Here is a 17867-nt window from a genome sequence, read left to right as displayed (position 1 = left end):
CTAAGCAGCCACTGTCTGTCTTGGCCAGGAGGCAGAATAGAAATTGCAGGGAAAGGTCACTGATTATCTGGCCAGGTCTAGTGTCACATTTTAGAAATCCAACTGGGCTCTGTTCTAACAGCATGCAGTCCTGCAAACAGAGCGATAGAATGAGAAAAGCGCTTTACTGTCAGGAAGGTAGCAGATTTGGACATAGTTAAGGCAGACAGATGGTGACCAATCATTTCACTGATTGGCTGCTGGCCTTCAAGGTCACCTTTTGAATGGCTGGAAATTGCTCTGACTGCATCTGTCCCGACCGGGAAATAGATTTGGGAGGTGATCACTGCTTCCAGTGTCTAGAATTAGGATATTTAGATGTAGGCCAGTAAGATTGCATACACTGTAAAAAAAAAGAAGTAATTTGTAAAGAAAAATACTGTAAAAATACTATAGTAAAACCATGTTAATTGGTTAACTGTAAGTTACCTTATACGGCGAAAAACTGTAAATGGTTTAACATCACATTATAAGAAATTTTACAGTAAAATACTGTCAAATTTATGGTTTTTGGAAGTAAAAACCATGAAGTACCAGTAAAAAGTCCCTGTGTTACATATCACATTTGGCTATATAAATATATATATATATATTTTTTTTTAAATAATTTATTTAGTTAATGTATATTGCATTATTTTAGTGTCATGTGTTACCCTGATGGTGTTTTGTCTTGTGTGTACAGTATGACCCTATGCACTGTCTATAAGTATTGGCTATGTTTTATGGACAGGCCTATTCTCACCTGTATTATCAGTACATTTTAAGATTAAAACTATATTTTGACAGTAGTTTGGCATGTTAACATTACATCAGTTAATGCAAAATACAGTTATATGCTGTAAAACATACAGGCGGCAAAATGGCAACCATTTCATTTTTACCATATGGCGCTTTTTACCAGCACCATATTCTTTTACAAATAATAAGAAAAATTAACAGCAACCATTGCAACACCCTGGCAATCACCTCACATTTTCTGTAAAATCTAAAAAATTTTAACTAGTTTTCTAGTAGTGTGTTTGCTTAACATGAATGCTTATTGTGTACATTGGCAGTTGCCAACATAAACAGAACTGTTGCTTTTAATGATGAACAATGTCATTCATTTTGATCTCCGGTAGTCGCAATATAGTCTCATCATTTCCCAGCACCATATGCTCTGGTATGAAGCTCAACATGTCCAACAGTTATCTGGAGAGAGCTCAAATATATCCAGTATGCCTTACAGGCACATACTGTCGAGTAACTTAAAAACAAATCTCATCTTTCACAAATAGATTGAAACTCAGTCACTGAATAAATGAAGGGAAGAATCAGACTGCCTGCAGTTATGAGTGGAGAAGATATCTACAGTATAAGTGGAAGCCATACTTCATTGCCTTATGAATAATTACTGTCAGGAACTGCACTGTTTTGACAAACCGGAGCTGTTAAATCTATCCAGCATAAAGCCTGATTCTGAGTTGTAGATGCTTGAGTGTGGCAGTGATGGACGAACAATGTGGCCCACAGAAGATGATGGTAGGGCAATAAATGTACAGTTTTTCCTCATAGATTTCTGAAAAATCTGTGAAGAGGAAGCACAGGAATTGTCAAATGACTTTTATGCTTTAAAATAGGGCGCAATTATATGATGTTATCTTTCTGATGTATGAAACTGACAGTCCTTTTGTAGTGGAATCTTGTGGCACAGTGGAAGTTGTGAGGGTCTTATAGGCGAGAGTTTAATATGAAAGCCTCTACAAATCTCTTGCAATCTAGCTATATAAAAATGACTTTCTTGAGTCATAACACTGAACAACAGCCACATTTATACCACAAAAACGTGTTGCATCATACATTTATTTGCACATGAATCAGAATCAGAGTATCACACACTAAATTGTGGATTTAAATCTTGATTTAGATATTGATTGTCATGCACAGCCAAGATAATACAAGAAAATGCGCACACACACAAGCACCGCACGTGCACACACACACACACACACACACACACACACACACACACACACACACACACACACACACACACACACACACACACACACACACACACACACACACACACACATTAAAATAAGGGAAATTAGCATGCACAAATATCCAATATTGACTGATACTGATTATTTTTTTAAACTGATATATATATATTGTGCATTCCTAATAATCTGTTTTATGCACATTCTAAACCAATTTGGTTCCACCCACAGAGGGTGTAATGGCCCCACTGGCACCCCTCAAACTCTCCTAATGTCTGCACTGTTAGGCTTCTCATGAGGCAAAAAACTAAAGCCTATAAATATACGGATGCAGGAAGCGGGGCCAAATATACCCAATTGTTAAGTGTTGTCACTTCTCTCAGCACACCAAAAGAGAGGAATGCATTTAGACTAGTCTTCCAGGAAGAGACAGGGAAAAGCCTGCACTGAAAGTCTCATGGCATGATATCTTGAACAGTTGTTATACTATGGCAAGCATGCAGGTACAAACATGGTGCCATGACCCTTTGTTCTAGTATATGTTGTTGCTCTGATGTTGCTTAGCCGACCCATGAGCATATCATATTATATCATATCATTTCACATCAGGGAAAATAAAGCCATCACCTCATGTCCTTAGAGGCCAAACTGTATGTAGAGAAGCATGCAGAGATATTCTATATACATATGTCTGGTATACAAAACCATCTCACCAATAAGCCGACAGAACCAAGGATGGGAAAATGTTGACATAAATGACCCTTAGTCTAAATAGTAACATTTATTCTTAAAAAAAAAAAAATCCTTAGAGAATTGCATTATAGAGTGCATGACTTACAGACTCACTTCCAATAACATTACAAACCAAATTGGAGAATCCACTTTAGACCAAAGCAGATATTTAGAGCCTCCTAATATCTTCAGGCTGAACACACACTTCAAGCTTTATTATCAAAATACAGTTAAAGTTGGCATGAAATGGAAGTTGGGATAGTCTTTGTTTCCCTATTGTGACGTATATCAGAGGGAATAGGGGGTTTGGAGGTGGTTAGGGTTTAGACTAGAGGATACAACCTTTGAAAGACAATAATTGTTAGTGTGTGTGTGTGTGTGTGTGTGTGGATAGCAAGAGACAAAACGCAGGTCGATATAATGTAAAGAAATTAGTTTAGAAAATAGTTTATTACACACAATTGAAAAAAGAATAGTAAAAGATGGGAAATAATATTTATAAGGAAAAAGATACGAAAAAGGAAATATGGTGCTTTTCCCCGGTACAAAGAGAAACAAGTCACCAGCAAAATAATAAATAAAAATGAATACATTTTTTCAAGTCACCAGTAAAATGAATAAATAATAAAATTATGTAAATGACGAAAAGTGACAAAACTTATCAGTAAAAACTGAAAGAACGAGACAATGACATACACACAATATCAATAGGTTAGGATATATAGATAAATTATAAACGCCAAGTCAGCGAGTCAAGACAACTATATGTGTTCTCACTGGTGTCCTAATACCTAGCGGGAGTTCTCTGTTGGCAACAAGAGTGGTGACATTAAATCAATGTAAATCAGGATGGACAACTTATCTTGCCAATAGTGGGCAACGGCGTGGACCTATAGAAAGAGACAGAGAACGAAAGAGAGAGAGAGAGAGAGAGAGAGAGAGAGAGAGAGAGAGAGAGAGAGAGAGAGAGAGAGAGAGAGAGAGAGAGAGAGAGAGAGAGAGAACAAACACAGGCACACCCTCAATATGCTGATTTGCTGCTCAAGAATTTTTTTTATATGATTCTAAATGTTGAAATCAGTTGGACTGCTTAATATCTTTCTGGAAACGGTGATACCCCCCCCAGTATTCTTTGATGAATAGAAAGTTCAAAAGAACAGCTTTTATTTTAAATATAAATCATTTGTGCAAAAAAAATATATATATATTGTGAATGATTGCACAATACTTTCATGTTTAATGGGTTACTTAAATTTTTATAGTGATAAAGTCTCTTTACAAGAAGTTTATTTCATAAAATTCAATTAAAATTAAAAATGTATTAAATCTAAATCCATAAAATGATACCATGTTGGGAACCCCTAAAAGGTTCTATGAAACGCCTGTCAATATAGAACCTTTTTTCTAAGAGTGTTATATTATAAATGTCTTTACTGTCACTTCTGATCAATTTATGTGTCCAATCAATTACTGACCCCAACATTTTGAATAGTATATCTATTCTATAGAATAGAAGGGAGTTCCGATCAAAGCTACGGAACTCCCTTCCAAGCAAAGTTGGTGTTTTTAGTCCTGAATGATTAAGTGTTTTTGATCTGTTTAGCACTATGACTTTCTGAGGCTGGATTTTCAATATCATGGTTTGCATTCATTCATCTTGTGCAGAAGAGGAAATATGTGCAAATATCCTTAGGGTTCAGAGTATTTATTTTTTCCCACATTAAATTCCCACATGTCTAATTATGTGGTTTTGTTTTATTAATACTGTATATACTTTTTTCTTGATATACTCCGAAAGAATGGAAGTGAAATGTGACAACATGCCCCATAGGTGGGGTAAATTGTGACATGTGAGGGGCATATTGTAACATGACCATATGACAGCTTAAAATGCTATCTGATCTATCAACAAAATATACAAGACAAACTAAAATCTTTTCTCAATAAAATACAATTATTCACTTTTTCATATAAAATAATGGCATTTTTTAATAATTAAAAATAAAATAATTTTTGAGTTTGACAACGAACACACCGGAAAACACAGCTACAATAGTTCAAAACACATTTATAATTAATCATTTCTGAACATTGACTCTCAGTCTTTATTCACCTTTTTTCTCATGTTTTCTCAATAGAATTAATAAAAGTATAGAATCGAATAGAATAGTTCTAATAGGGGCACATTGTAACGCAGAGATTTAAACCCTTCTAGTGTCTTCTGCTAGTTAGCGAACCATTAAAGAACCATATCAACTGTTAAATAACAAATTGGAGATTAACATAATATCAGATTTGTCTGATTTGAAATAAACACCAAAAATAGAGATGAAAAATTAACATAAGTAAGAAATGGACTTTTGCTATGGTTAAATAAATGTTCAGTGATATCTTCCAAAGATTTCTGAATTTTGGCGCAAGTTTTTCTCTTTATAGTGTTGATATGGCAACTAGTAAATGCACTAAGTTTCGTCATGCTAGCATGTGTGGAAGGATTTAAAACAATGGTGTTACAACTAGCCCCGTGTTAGGTTGTGCCCCGCTCTCCCCTAGACTTAACAGATGATTTGTTTTCATTTTTTAAGAAGCACTAAATGCAAAAAAAAATGCAGCATCCCAATTCGCATACTTCCCTACTATTACTAGGTGGAAAACAGAATGTGAAAAAAGAAGTATGTCCAAATTCACAGTACTCTGTGACCTACTGCTACCGGCAGGGTTCTGATGTGTGCATGGACAATTTACTATCCCATGAGGCCACGGGAAAGGATTTGTGAATGGTAGTGAAGCGACATAACTGACGCTGGTAGGTCACATGATAACGACAACATGGCGAATGTAGTACATAAAGATTACATTCACTACACACATTCAAACTATATAGAACATACTGTTTTAGCGGTCATGAAGTAAATACTAATTCACAATACTCAAGGGATCCAATTTCGGATGGTGCCATAATTCACAAAACTGTCATATTTGTCATGCTTTTGACAATCCACATATGAGCTAGTGTGTAAACATTTTAATTTCTATGCAAAAAATATTTTTCTAAATGACAAGCATCTGCTCAGATAGACCATGTAGAGTGACAATCATTAAAAGATTAACTAAAAATAAGACACTAAGCCAAAGCAAAAGAGAGTCATGCTAATAAACTTTATTTACAGCACGGGAGGAGTAACACCTATATAGGTCAGAGTTTCACATTGGCGTAAGGTGACATTGTTGTTAGGACGCCTTTGCCCTGAAACACGCTGTTATGTTCCATCCAAACACACTGGAACACAAACTGTTCATGTTGGGTAAGGATGCCATTTACACATACCAGAGGATTGTAGTCATGCCTAATTCTGTTTTAGCGGCACCGTTAGCAGTTTCACCGCTGACCTAGAGCGTCTCCTCATAATGTGACAGCAGCAGTAGCTGTGACCCTCAGAGAGTCTGTCCCCTTTTCAAACTCTCGTCTCGTGTCTAGAATGTCACCAATGCTAATAAAGGAGCAGACCCTCAGCAGGGAGCTAAGAGGATTGTCTTGAACTGACCTCCGGTCAGATTCGTGGCAGCTATGGACACACCACAAAGACTCACAACTAAAGTTAGCTCTCAGATGAGACACGCACCCCTCTGGCCTCAGTGAGGGTCTCTCCGTTTCTATTGCTGACATTCCTAGTGCAAAAAAAAAGGCAAAAAGGCATTTGCACGACTTCACTTTACTCTTTGCATGTTACATTGATTTGTCCCCCATGGAAAGTACGCACTGCTTGCATGGGCTTTCAGATTCAGCTAGATATATGTGACCCATGCTAAGCTTTTTAGTAGAAGCAAGTGAAGGAGAAGCCCTCAGGCCTCTAAGGAAATGTTTATGCACACAAGGCAAACAAACCATTACTGCTCCGTACACAGGAAACAACTTTTTCATTACGCTACAGAAGAGAAATTGAGCATGAAAAGCAGAAAAAATACTTATGGATACTGAGAAAATAGCAAAATATTGTCTAACATAACTAATAATATAATTAATATAATATAATACTAAAAGTGTCAATACAAAAATGAAATATTAATACTGACCTCTATAGCTGTGCTCTTTTTTTTTCAATCAATCAGCACACAAGAGAGCCGTGAGAATGATGCATACTCAAATTTCCACACAAACTTCCACACATAGTAAAGGACAAACAAAAGAAAAGCAGTAAATAAACAGAAGGCATTGTGCTGTGAGAGAGTTAGTTTTTCTATTATTAGCAACCGACTCTAAATGCAAAATCAAGAATCAATAGCTCAGGACAGAAAGAATTAAAGGCAGCTAAGGCTTTTTCCTTTTCAATGAGACAAGAGAATGGCAGGATACTCCCCAACAGTCCGTCTCCCCTGGAAGCTCCTCAGCACGCATGCAGCTTGAAAAGGAAACTCAAGCAAAAAGTGAATTTGGAGAAAGACATAAACTAAACTCACATCAAATGAAAACGAATTTCTGTAAAGAAACGTCCTTTCAAGCGTTACCGATAAATATAGTGAATGTGCCACCGGACTGACCACACATTAGAGTAACAGTGACAAAAGACAACAAAGCTAATAATATTGCTCCATACTAGCACATGTGTCTCTGTTTTATTTTTGTTTGCATATTACTTCAGTTGAAAATAGCACCATGTCATGTGATGTTTATTTAGTTTGTATCTCCCAGGCTGTGTCTGAAATCACCCCCTATATCCCCTTAAATGGGGCACTTTTTGAGGGGACAGCCATTTGTAGTGGTGTCCGAAACCATAGTGGACATTATCGAGTGCACTCATTCAATCCCACAATGCACCGCAATAACGAATGTCCAACTGATGTACCCATAATGCACTGTGAGAGTCGCGAGGTCAATGAATTCCCATGTCTCACCAGAAGATGGCGCCCGCAGCTGAATCATCCATACATTCACTTTCCAAACCACTGGTCCAATGTGATATGATAATATCATACAGGTATAAATTCCTTTTTAATGGATTATTAAATTGTTTAAATAAGGTTTATACATCGTTTCCATGACAGAGTTCAAGATAAATCTTTTCATTAGTAATGGACCTGCTAGGTTAACTCTTTCCCCGCCATTTGTAGGAAATTTTCCGGCTTAACGTGATAGCATAGATGTCTGGCTTTATGTGTTTTCACTGTTATACCGTAGGGGGCGCTATTACACATCTTCTGAAAGAGTATTATTATTAACTCTTTCCCCGCCATTGAAGGAAATTTTCCGGCTTTATGTGATAGCGTAGATGTCTGGCTGTACGTGTTTTCAGTGTTATACCGTAGGGGGCGCTATTACACATCTGAAAGAGTACAGAATCTCCTGATCAAAACACTGACGAAGAAACAGCAGAAAAAGTGATATCATATGTAAGCATATATGCATATGTAAAATAATGTGTTCACCATTATTAAACAGCATATTAATCAAAACTGCCTAACGTTACTGAATGAAATGTCGACACAGGATGAGCTATAGGACTGTGAAGCTTTGGGGGTGTTGATGGACTCGATCTACTCCATCTATGTTTTGAACATTGTTCTGAATCCGATATGAATGTAGTCTTTGACAAAAGCGAGATTTTCTCAGCTTTTTTTTTATGAAACTTACCCATATTCAAGTGTTGATTAAAAAAAGGAATGCATGAAGCTAGAATAAAACAGGTTTAAAAGCAGGGTTTTTTTCTGTTTAAAAGCAGAGGGTCTGTTCTTTCTTTTGATTTATTGGTTCAGATATTCATACAACCAAATATTCTCAGCACCAAGAAATGTTTGTGAAAATGATCAAAAAATCTGGTGCTGGCTGACAACTAAAAAAAAAAAAACACTGGTGGGGAAAGAGTTAAACAGCAAGCACAAACTTTGCAAAAGCAGCAGCCCTTCCAACATACTCAGTGTCTGAATTCACTCACTCATTTTCATTCACTCCTTCAAGTGGACTATATTAGTGGAGTAATGGAATAGTAATATGGAATAGTGCATGGACACAGCCCTCGTTTTAACTGTGCTCTGTTTTTCTTAGTCCCTGTTCATTTGTTTCCATGGTTACTTATTTGTTAATTGATTTACCGCACCTGTTCCTTGTTTTCGCTCTTCACTAAGGGGCAGTTTACACAACACTGTTTTATGCGTGTTGGCCATTTTGAAAACGGGTTTTAAAGTGCAAGTTTTTGAGAACGATACTGCTATCTCCGTGTAAACTACAAAAACGCGAATTTGTGAAAACGGTGACATCCTGCATGCGTATTACAAGTTCAGTCTATAGGTGCATAGTGTTTCTTTGCAAGTGATATCGCCAACTATTGGCCAGGCATGAATAATACAGTGTTTTTAGTCGTTTTTGCAGATCCGTTGCGGATGGTTTTGACACTGTTGTCGTTTTTTGCCAAAACAACTTGCGAGGTGATATTCCATCATGTAAGCAAAGTCAACAGTGATTACAAGGTGTTTGGTTTCAAGTTATATGTGTAGCCTGTGCGTCTATTCTTGGGCTATGGTTAGACGTCTGTTAAATTTTCACTGACAGCCCAAATTTTGCCTTGGTAGACCCCAGGGCTGTGTTTGGACGGTTATTGGACATCTTTTAAATGCAAAATTGCTTGCCTCTTGCTTTATCCTGTACTCCTTTGTATCTGTTATTTTGTTTGTATTGTAATAGACGTTACTGCCTTAACACTTCCTTTGCTGCAACCAGCTGTGACACACCAGTTATTGCTGTGGAAACTGAAACCAGTGATTTAGGAAAGAGAGTAAACATGTAGTGCTGGGCTGGGGAAGATGGCGGGAATGCAGTAACAAAAACTGGACAACTGTTCCTCATAGATTCAGAAAACCCCAAATGCCAACAGTAAAATCATTGTTAAACCCAAAAGCCACAAATAAAGCATATGTGTAACAGGAAATAAGCATATTCATTTTTAAAATGTGAAACATTGTCCAGATATTAAAAGCATCAAATCCAATAATTAGGACTTGACAATGTTTCATGTGACAATTTATTATTTTATATGAATTGATCATTTGTCCTTACTACTCAAACTCTTCATTTGAAATAATAAATTTACCTTTTTTTGGCTGCACTAAAGATGCTATAATATTATTCACCATGTATTATTATTATTATTATCATAGATATCCGCTCACCAAGATAAAAAAGCAAACACTAATTCACATATTAATATTTTTTTTCCCCTAGTTTGGATCAAATTAAAATCTCCCTGACCAGGGAATTTTATAATATAAAAGTGATTTGCAGTGCATACAAGTAGTTAATGATTTCCATTATGCAATAGAACGTAGGTTTTATTCTCAAACTGCAACCCTGCACTGCGCTTGCACGTTAAGAAAGAGTCTATAGCCAGCAGTTACCTTTCCTGGACAACCATGCAGGCAGAACAATAAAAGAAGTTTCATTCTTCCATTCATTCTATTTAATTTAGGATGCCATTAATATTAAATCATATAATAAGGTATTTCAGTGTAAACGAAGCAGCCTTGAGAGTTCAGAGTCCTCTTCGCTTGCATAACTACTTTTTGTTACTCGTAATCATTAGTTAGATTATGATATAAACTATGTAATGAGAAGGTAGTTGATAAAAGCAATTACAATTAAAGACACAGATGAATATACAGCTCATGTGTTTAGGCATGTGACACATTCTTTATGCTCTCAGTATTTTCTTTTGCGAAAACATAGATTTCAGAACAGCGCTTTACAGATTTCCTACAAAGGAATGCTAAGCCTTTTCTTACAATGAAAGAGAAATACAAAAACTGTCTGTGATGCATGGAGCCATGGAACAGATGGAGATGTAGGGGATTGGAAAAAAACAAACCGCATCTCTTATTTGACCACGTTCAGTAACAAGAGCAGCGTGTTGCTCTGATTCCCACCATCAGAGTAATGATAGCTGGATTTATAATGAGGCCTATGGGGAAATGATTGAAGATGTCTTCTATTCTGAACAGAAGAAAAAGTGAACACTTCAAAGTGTGCTGGCAGCCAGAAGAATTCCTTATGAACCTTGTATGAGCTGAACGTAAAACCTAAGAAGAGTGTGGAACTGAGGGACCTCAATATCCCAGCTTAGATCTGGTTTACGAGCAGCAGAGCAGAGAAAATTTTTTGAGTGCCTATGGCCATTATATATATATATATATAAACCTCAATAATATCTTAAAATGAAACACTGGAACATCTTAGATCCACGTTCTTTTAAATTAGGTTAAAATTTGTCTTTAAGACAACTTTGTATCTTTAAAAGATAGTCAAAGAGGAATAGTTCACTTATGAATGTTGTCCAAAACAACATTGGACCCCATTGGCGTTCATTGCATAGGGTGATAAAAAAAAAAAACATCTTTCAAAATATTTTTTTTTTTGTGAATTTTCATTTTAGGTGACCTATCCCTTTAACTTTTTGGGTGTTGTGTAATGACAGATTGATGTGGGGTTTGCTTTATTTTCCAGGGTGTCACTGAGCATCATCAATGACGGCTCTTAAACCTGTCAAAGAATATAGACTCTGAAGGCTCAGATCACATAGATGCTCAGATCTGACAGGAACTTTGACCTCAGTCAGATGCTTGACAGCGGCTTGACTTTGAGAAGACACAGCAGGTTTCCCCTGAAGGATATTCACTGACTGAGCTAAAAATCACTCTTCTGCGTAGCTCTTCAAGGTCCGACTCAAACTCTGAGCTTCAGGTGTGAAAGTTTGAACAATCCTCAAGCTGTGCTTGCCTGAAAACAAGCAGCGGGCAGCAGTGAATTTATATACTATGCTCTAAAGATGTGTCTACGAAAGCCATTGGAAAAGATACATGATGGTATCTGATATTTCTTTGCCGATACAGAGTTTGCATGAATGTTAACCCTTTAAAGCCGACTGTATCGTATTAGATTTACAAATTTCTATAAATTACCAGCATGATCTAAACTTTGCTGAAAGAAATTGCTGTAAACAATCTTCTAGATGCTTTCTAGTAATCTTCTAGTAAAAGGCATTTGAAAGGCATTTTAGTGTAATTCCGAGTTTAGTATACATTTTAATATAACATATCCACCTTCAGGAATTGTACACACGTCTTTCTGCTCTGAAATAAGTGATTATTTTATAAAGTAAACATAAGAATAAGTTATATATTATTAGTAACTTTTCAAGATGAACACTTTTACTGGGCTGAGGCAACTTAGGTTTACTTGATTTTCCACACATTTTTTTTTTTTTTGAAACATCATGTGTTAAAAATGTGAGTGTCAAATATGATACATCAGGCTTTTAAGGAATGTTAATTTGTACATTTCACAATAATCATTACATTACATTAGACAGTATGTTTAACCCTCCACAATAAAACTACAGAGCTTTGATAAGCATACAACTAAGCATTTAAATATCAACTTATGACATATTATTGGGAGATACAGAGTGACATACAGACGTGAGATAAAATTAAGGTTTAATTTAACACCTCCCCAATAAACGATTCCATTTCAGAAAAATATGATTTTTCAGACTTCTATTTCGTCAGGCTTTAGAGGGTTAATGCTAGCATGGTTGAGCACAGCAACCATTGATTTACTGCTAAATGAATTCAGCACAGATGTATAATCGATTGGAATTGGTGCACTCATTATTTTTTTTATACCATTTTATAATTTCTGTCTGTTAAAGTTGTGATGTAAAAGTATTAAATAATGGCATCTTTAAGATGAAAACACATTGATTTGGGTAATACATTTGCTATCATGGAATGCATAGTGAAAGTCAAATAATGTGCAAGTTGGACATTTCAAACATTTTCATGATGTCTGTTCAGTATCACAGAAATGGTTGGTTTTATGTTTGCATGGATGGACTACATGAATCTGTGAACTTAACAGATGCTTTATGTCTCTGAGGACTCTATCCACATTTGCTCCTTTACTGGAGATGTCCTACCAAGACTTGGTGGAGAGAATTAATCACTTACTTTCAGCCTGAGGCAAATCCATCATTGCATGGGAATACTGTGGTGTGTTCCTTTGTTAGAAGGTATTTTAGATTTCCCTGAACAGGCTTATATCTATTTAGTCTTTTAAAAATTAGCATCGAAATATAGGACACTAAAAAAAAATAACCTTGAATCACAATTCATCTTCTTTCAGCTTGGAAACATTTGTGGATGACATGCCTAATGGAGATCTCACTCACTGTGACCAGGCTCACTTCCCCTTTAATTTTAGGGGAGAGGGTGACATCTAGTGTTTGATTTAAGTGCAACCAAACAGGAGCAATTTTGTTTGTACACTTACAAATACAATTTATTTGTTGGGATCTATGGTTCCACGAAGAACCCTTAACATCCATAGAATCCATTGGGAAAAGGCTCTTCAGATACTTAAAAAGTTCTTCACCTTAAGAAAAAAAAAGGGTTATTTTAAGAACTGTTCACTGAAAGGTTTTTGGGGAACCAAAAATGGTTTTTCTGTGGCGTGTGAAACTGTGAAACCCCCCTTTTGGAACCTTTATTTTTAAGAGTGCACTCTTTTGAACACAACTGCTTAACAACATAAATAAACTACTTGTTTGATCCATTTTTTATCATTTGTTCATGGACAGAAATATTTCTGTCATGACAACTCTCGGAGTGTTTGGCATGTTATATTTGACTCATATAGCCATTGTGGCCAGTGGTTTTCCAAAGTTACAAGCGACTCAGCATGTTCACTGGCCACAATTTTGACATTGATTGATACCATGGGGCAGGGGCACCGCCAGGAATTTTGGGCCCCATGACAAAAAAATCACATTGGGCCCCCTCTGCGTAGCTGTTGTCACCACATCTCTAGGACCTAACTATCCCATCAAAAGCTTTACATAACTCTAATCAAAGGCTTGCAACTGTCTTGTTTCTTGTAGTACAATACTAGTGCTAGCACTATTTACTGCTGGTGATTTGTAAATGCAAGTCTGCATACAGTATGCGCATACAGATGCAAGATTAAAAGCCACCATAAAAATGTCCTTAAGGCAATCCTTTACAGTCTCAATGTATTTTTATTGCAAAATTAATGACAGATAAAATATATATATATATATATATATATATATATATATATATATATATATATATATATATATATATTAACTTTTTAATCAAAATAAATTAACATCATCATCATCAAAATTCAGTCTAAATGAACGCATCAAACTGGATTATTTTAATACTGTCTGTAACTTACATGCAGGTTGAGGTAAGCTACTCATTGTTTCTAACTGCATCCAGTACAGACAGGAGGTTGTTTTTGTGTTGTTTTATATTTATGTCTGTCATAATGGTCATTATATAAAAAAAATTATTTGTGTTTGATTTCTGTCATTAATAAATATTTCATTTCCTTTTTTGTTATGGTAAAAAGCGCAAGAGAGACAGAGAACCCCACAGACACTCCCTGGAATGATGCCAAGTCATTAACACAATGCTGCTCACCTTCTTCACCTGGACAGGGACAGGGAGGGTGCAGTTATGGGGAGACTGGGGTGCTACTGACTCATCTGTTGTTGAGTCTGCTAAAAGGGGCATGGACAATGATTTAATATGAATATCTTGCTAAACGTTTCCCTGCACTGATTAAATGTTGATGAAATAAATGTAGGCTAACAGTAGCCTGCAGCTAGCTAGCTTATTTCACTATGGACAACAGGTTAATACCACTCAAAGGCTACCCACCTTTCTTGGTGAAAAACTGGGTTACAGATTGACACCCTTTCTTTTGTCTTTCCTCTCTCTCTTTCCTTTTTTGAGAACCAGATTTTATTTTACAATGCAACATTGTGGTCATTGTTTTTCTGGCGCATCGACGCGATCTGTCTGCAATTAAACACCGTCACTGATGAGTGCACGCGCTTAGGCAGGACCAAACCATTTCATGCAGATACAGGGGGTGGTCGGTCAATATGGATGTTTACTTTTTGGTCAATGTTTATGGGGATATTTAACTTTTATTGCCAAAATAAGTAAAATCAAAGACATTATAATTAGAAATATACTCAATGTTGATGGTGTATATAGTGTATAATATATATATTTTTTTATTATTAGTTTTTACCTATTTGTTGGGGCCCCTGTCAGTCAGGGGCCCTTGGAATTGTCCTAACTTCCCCCCCCCCCCATATGGCGCCCCTGCCATGGGGAAAAACTGCCATATAGATACTTTTAATATGGCAGCAGGTAAAATAGGCTGCTGTCACTTTAAGAGCTGATGGATGGAGCCATTATACTTTTACACGTGCATTTTATTTCTCAACTGTTAGATTCATTGACTATGTTTACGTGAATACTTGCTAAGACCGGAATTTTGACATTATTTTGTGGGTATTTGACTGCATTACGCAGTGGAAAAGAACTCAATTTAGTACTGAGAGACAGCTTTATGCGTGCACACTTTGGGTGTGAAAAATCTGCGCAATACGTGCAATCCCATGCCGAAATTCAAGCCCTGTAACACCAACAATATTCTTCCGGAGCAAAAGAAATGAGTGAGTAAGGGGAGGAGGGTTTGTGTGCCAACTTGCTGTCGGAGAAGTGAGAGAGCGAGAAAGCGCAGCTGGTATCCTGTTTCTATTCTGCGGAAAATAAAAATCTATATTTTGGACCAAACTACATTGCACTTAGTTTATTATTTCAGATTATTTATATATTAATATAAAATTCAACCGCCAAAGTGGCAAGTAGAAGTCACTACGTTACACACCACTGCTGAAATCCACCCGCATTTGGCAGGTTGGTGGGTGTTAATGTGAAGCCCTGGATATGACAATGTTAATATGTTTGGTATTGGCGGAATAGATCTGTTACGCTGCTGCTGCTGGTATTGCTGCTGCAGAGCAAGTACAGGACTTGCTACAGCCAATACATACACAGACACGCTGCTAGAGCAAGAAAGACATGCTGCTGCTGTACGATATAGCATACATGAATTAGGGGAGAGCGGGGCACAACCTAACACATTTTGGTTTTGGCTCAATTATTAAAAAAATAATTAAGTTAGATTTAACTTTTTTTTTTACACAAGCAACATACACATCTCTGCTACAAATGAACACTTAAAGTTTTTTTCTAGGGCTAACCATTTTCGTACAGTTGCACTGAAAGTGACAGAAGTGCAAATGTTACAACTTACCCCATATGAGGGGTTAAAGGTGCTCTACGTAACTTTTAGCGGCCTCTAGTGGTGATGTTTCAGATTGCAACCAAATTTTACAAGAGCGCTCGTGCTCGAACTCATAGACAATACCGTCTATTACGCAAATATCTCGGCGAATAATTGACGGATTCGGCGAGCACCGAGCTCGTTGGGACCATCTAGTCGAGCTGAAAAGAACCATATAGGTTCCATAGTTTTTGGTGGTGTTTTCGCGGAGATATTAGCAGAAAACCATCGGGCGCTCTGCAAAATTGCGGACGCCGGTGACGTCACGATCTCAGAAGAAAATCGCTCGTATCTCTGGAACGCAAAGACCCAGAGAGCTCAAATTCGGGGGAGGAGGTCCCAGGGGAACCCTTGCCCGAACGCTAGAGTGGCGGGCCTCGGGGATGCCCCCTACCGGATCGCCGTTCGCTGGGACCCCCGATTTCGAACGGCTATAACTCGGGGAGCCGGGCGAGTTGGACCTCGGGGGTGGGCTCGTTCGAAAGGCCCCGTCCAGCACTACGAACGATTAGAGTCTTGGGAATATTGATCAAAGATTGACTGAGATATAAGCCGAAAAACGTGCGCCTTTAACTAGACGTAACTCCCTGACCATCTACAATAGACTGTTTATAAGGAGAGAGGCTCGGGAGCGCGCATGCACGTCACATCCGTTGGATTTCGCGGTAAATCCGACCCGGAAACTTCACATAGAAATAGGAATACTGGCCTTCAGAGGTAATAGCAAAACTCGACAAGTGGATCATTTTAATGTGTGATTACAACCCCTTCACACACAGGCAATAAAAAAAGGATTCATTTTAGTAGAAAAGTTACATAGAGCCCCTTTAATTGTAACAGACAGAGGGGTTAGTTGTAACACTTGTGTGTAACACATAATTCAGTACTATTTTATCTGTATAGTTTGATATTGTTTGTACATCTGTCTAGATAGATATCCATACATCCATTCCTCATCCAATCATCCTTCTATTATGAATCAATATCATGGATAGAGATATAGGAAAGGGCTGCACAGTTTTGCAATAAATAAATAAATAAATAAGTAAATACAATCATCAAATATTATAATTTGAATTACATTTGTGTGTGGCAGCTGCATGTAAAAGTATTATTATTAATAATTATAACAGTAATAATAATAAAAATGAGCTTAAAATAAAAATTTAAAGGGTTTGTTGCATTAAAAAAGGCTATATTTTTAATAAATAAACAAGTGATCAATGCATAGTACACTAAATTTAAAAAAATTTAAATTCCAACATTGTTTGTGAAAGTCCAACAAAGTTAAATATATAAATAAATACTCAAACCTGAAAAGTTGCGTGGCTCCCTGTTTTCATTTGATTATCATTGTACACTTGGCGGCTTAGTTGTAACACTATGCTACAACTAACCCCGCTGTGTAAAACATATTTTAAGCCTAGCTAACAGTTGCTAGGAGTTCCTGACATGTTTCAAAACGGTGCTATGTTTTAGCCAACAAGACAGTGATTAAGGTAATATAAAGTTAGATTTGGAAACGTACACACCCAACTCAGAAACCGAAAAAAAACCTATGATGAAAACATTTACTTGCATGGTGTCAAAACACTCTTTGTCCAGTATCTTCACGAAATATTATAAAAACTTTCCACAAATTCGCGGGAGACCGTCTTCTGGCAGCAAAAGAAAAAGAGCGGAAACACAGCCTGCTTGATCCTGACTAACTATGTAAAAGGTCAGTGTTACATTTAACCCCGCGTTAGGTTGTGCCCCACGCTCCCCTACCTGTAGCAGATCTATACAGGTGGAGCTGGGGAAGGTGGAGGGTTTCTGAAAGTGTGCAGCAAATGCTGATCAAGTATTTGAATGCTGAGCAATAAGGTCATTGACTACTGATACTGCAGGAACCAATC

The sequence above is a fragment of the Rhinichthys klamathensis genome, unplaced genomic scaffold (assembly GCF_029890125.1).
Source record: "Rhinichthys klamathensis goyatoka isolate OS25496 unplaced genomic scaffold, OSU_Roscu_1.1 h1tg000591l_1, whole genome shotgun sequence".
NCBI classification, from domain to species: Eukaryota; Metazoa; Chordata; class Actinopteri; order Cypriniformes; family Leuciscidae; genus Rhinichthys; species Rhinichthys klamathensis.
This window is presented reverse-complemented; position numbering follows the sequence as displayed.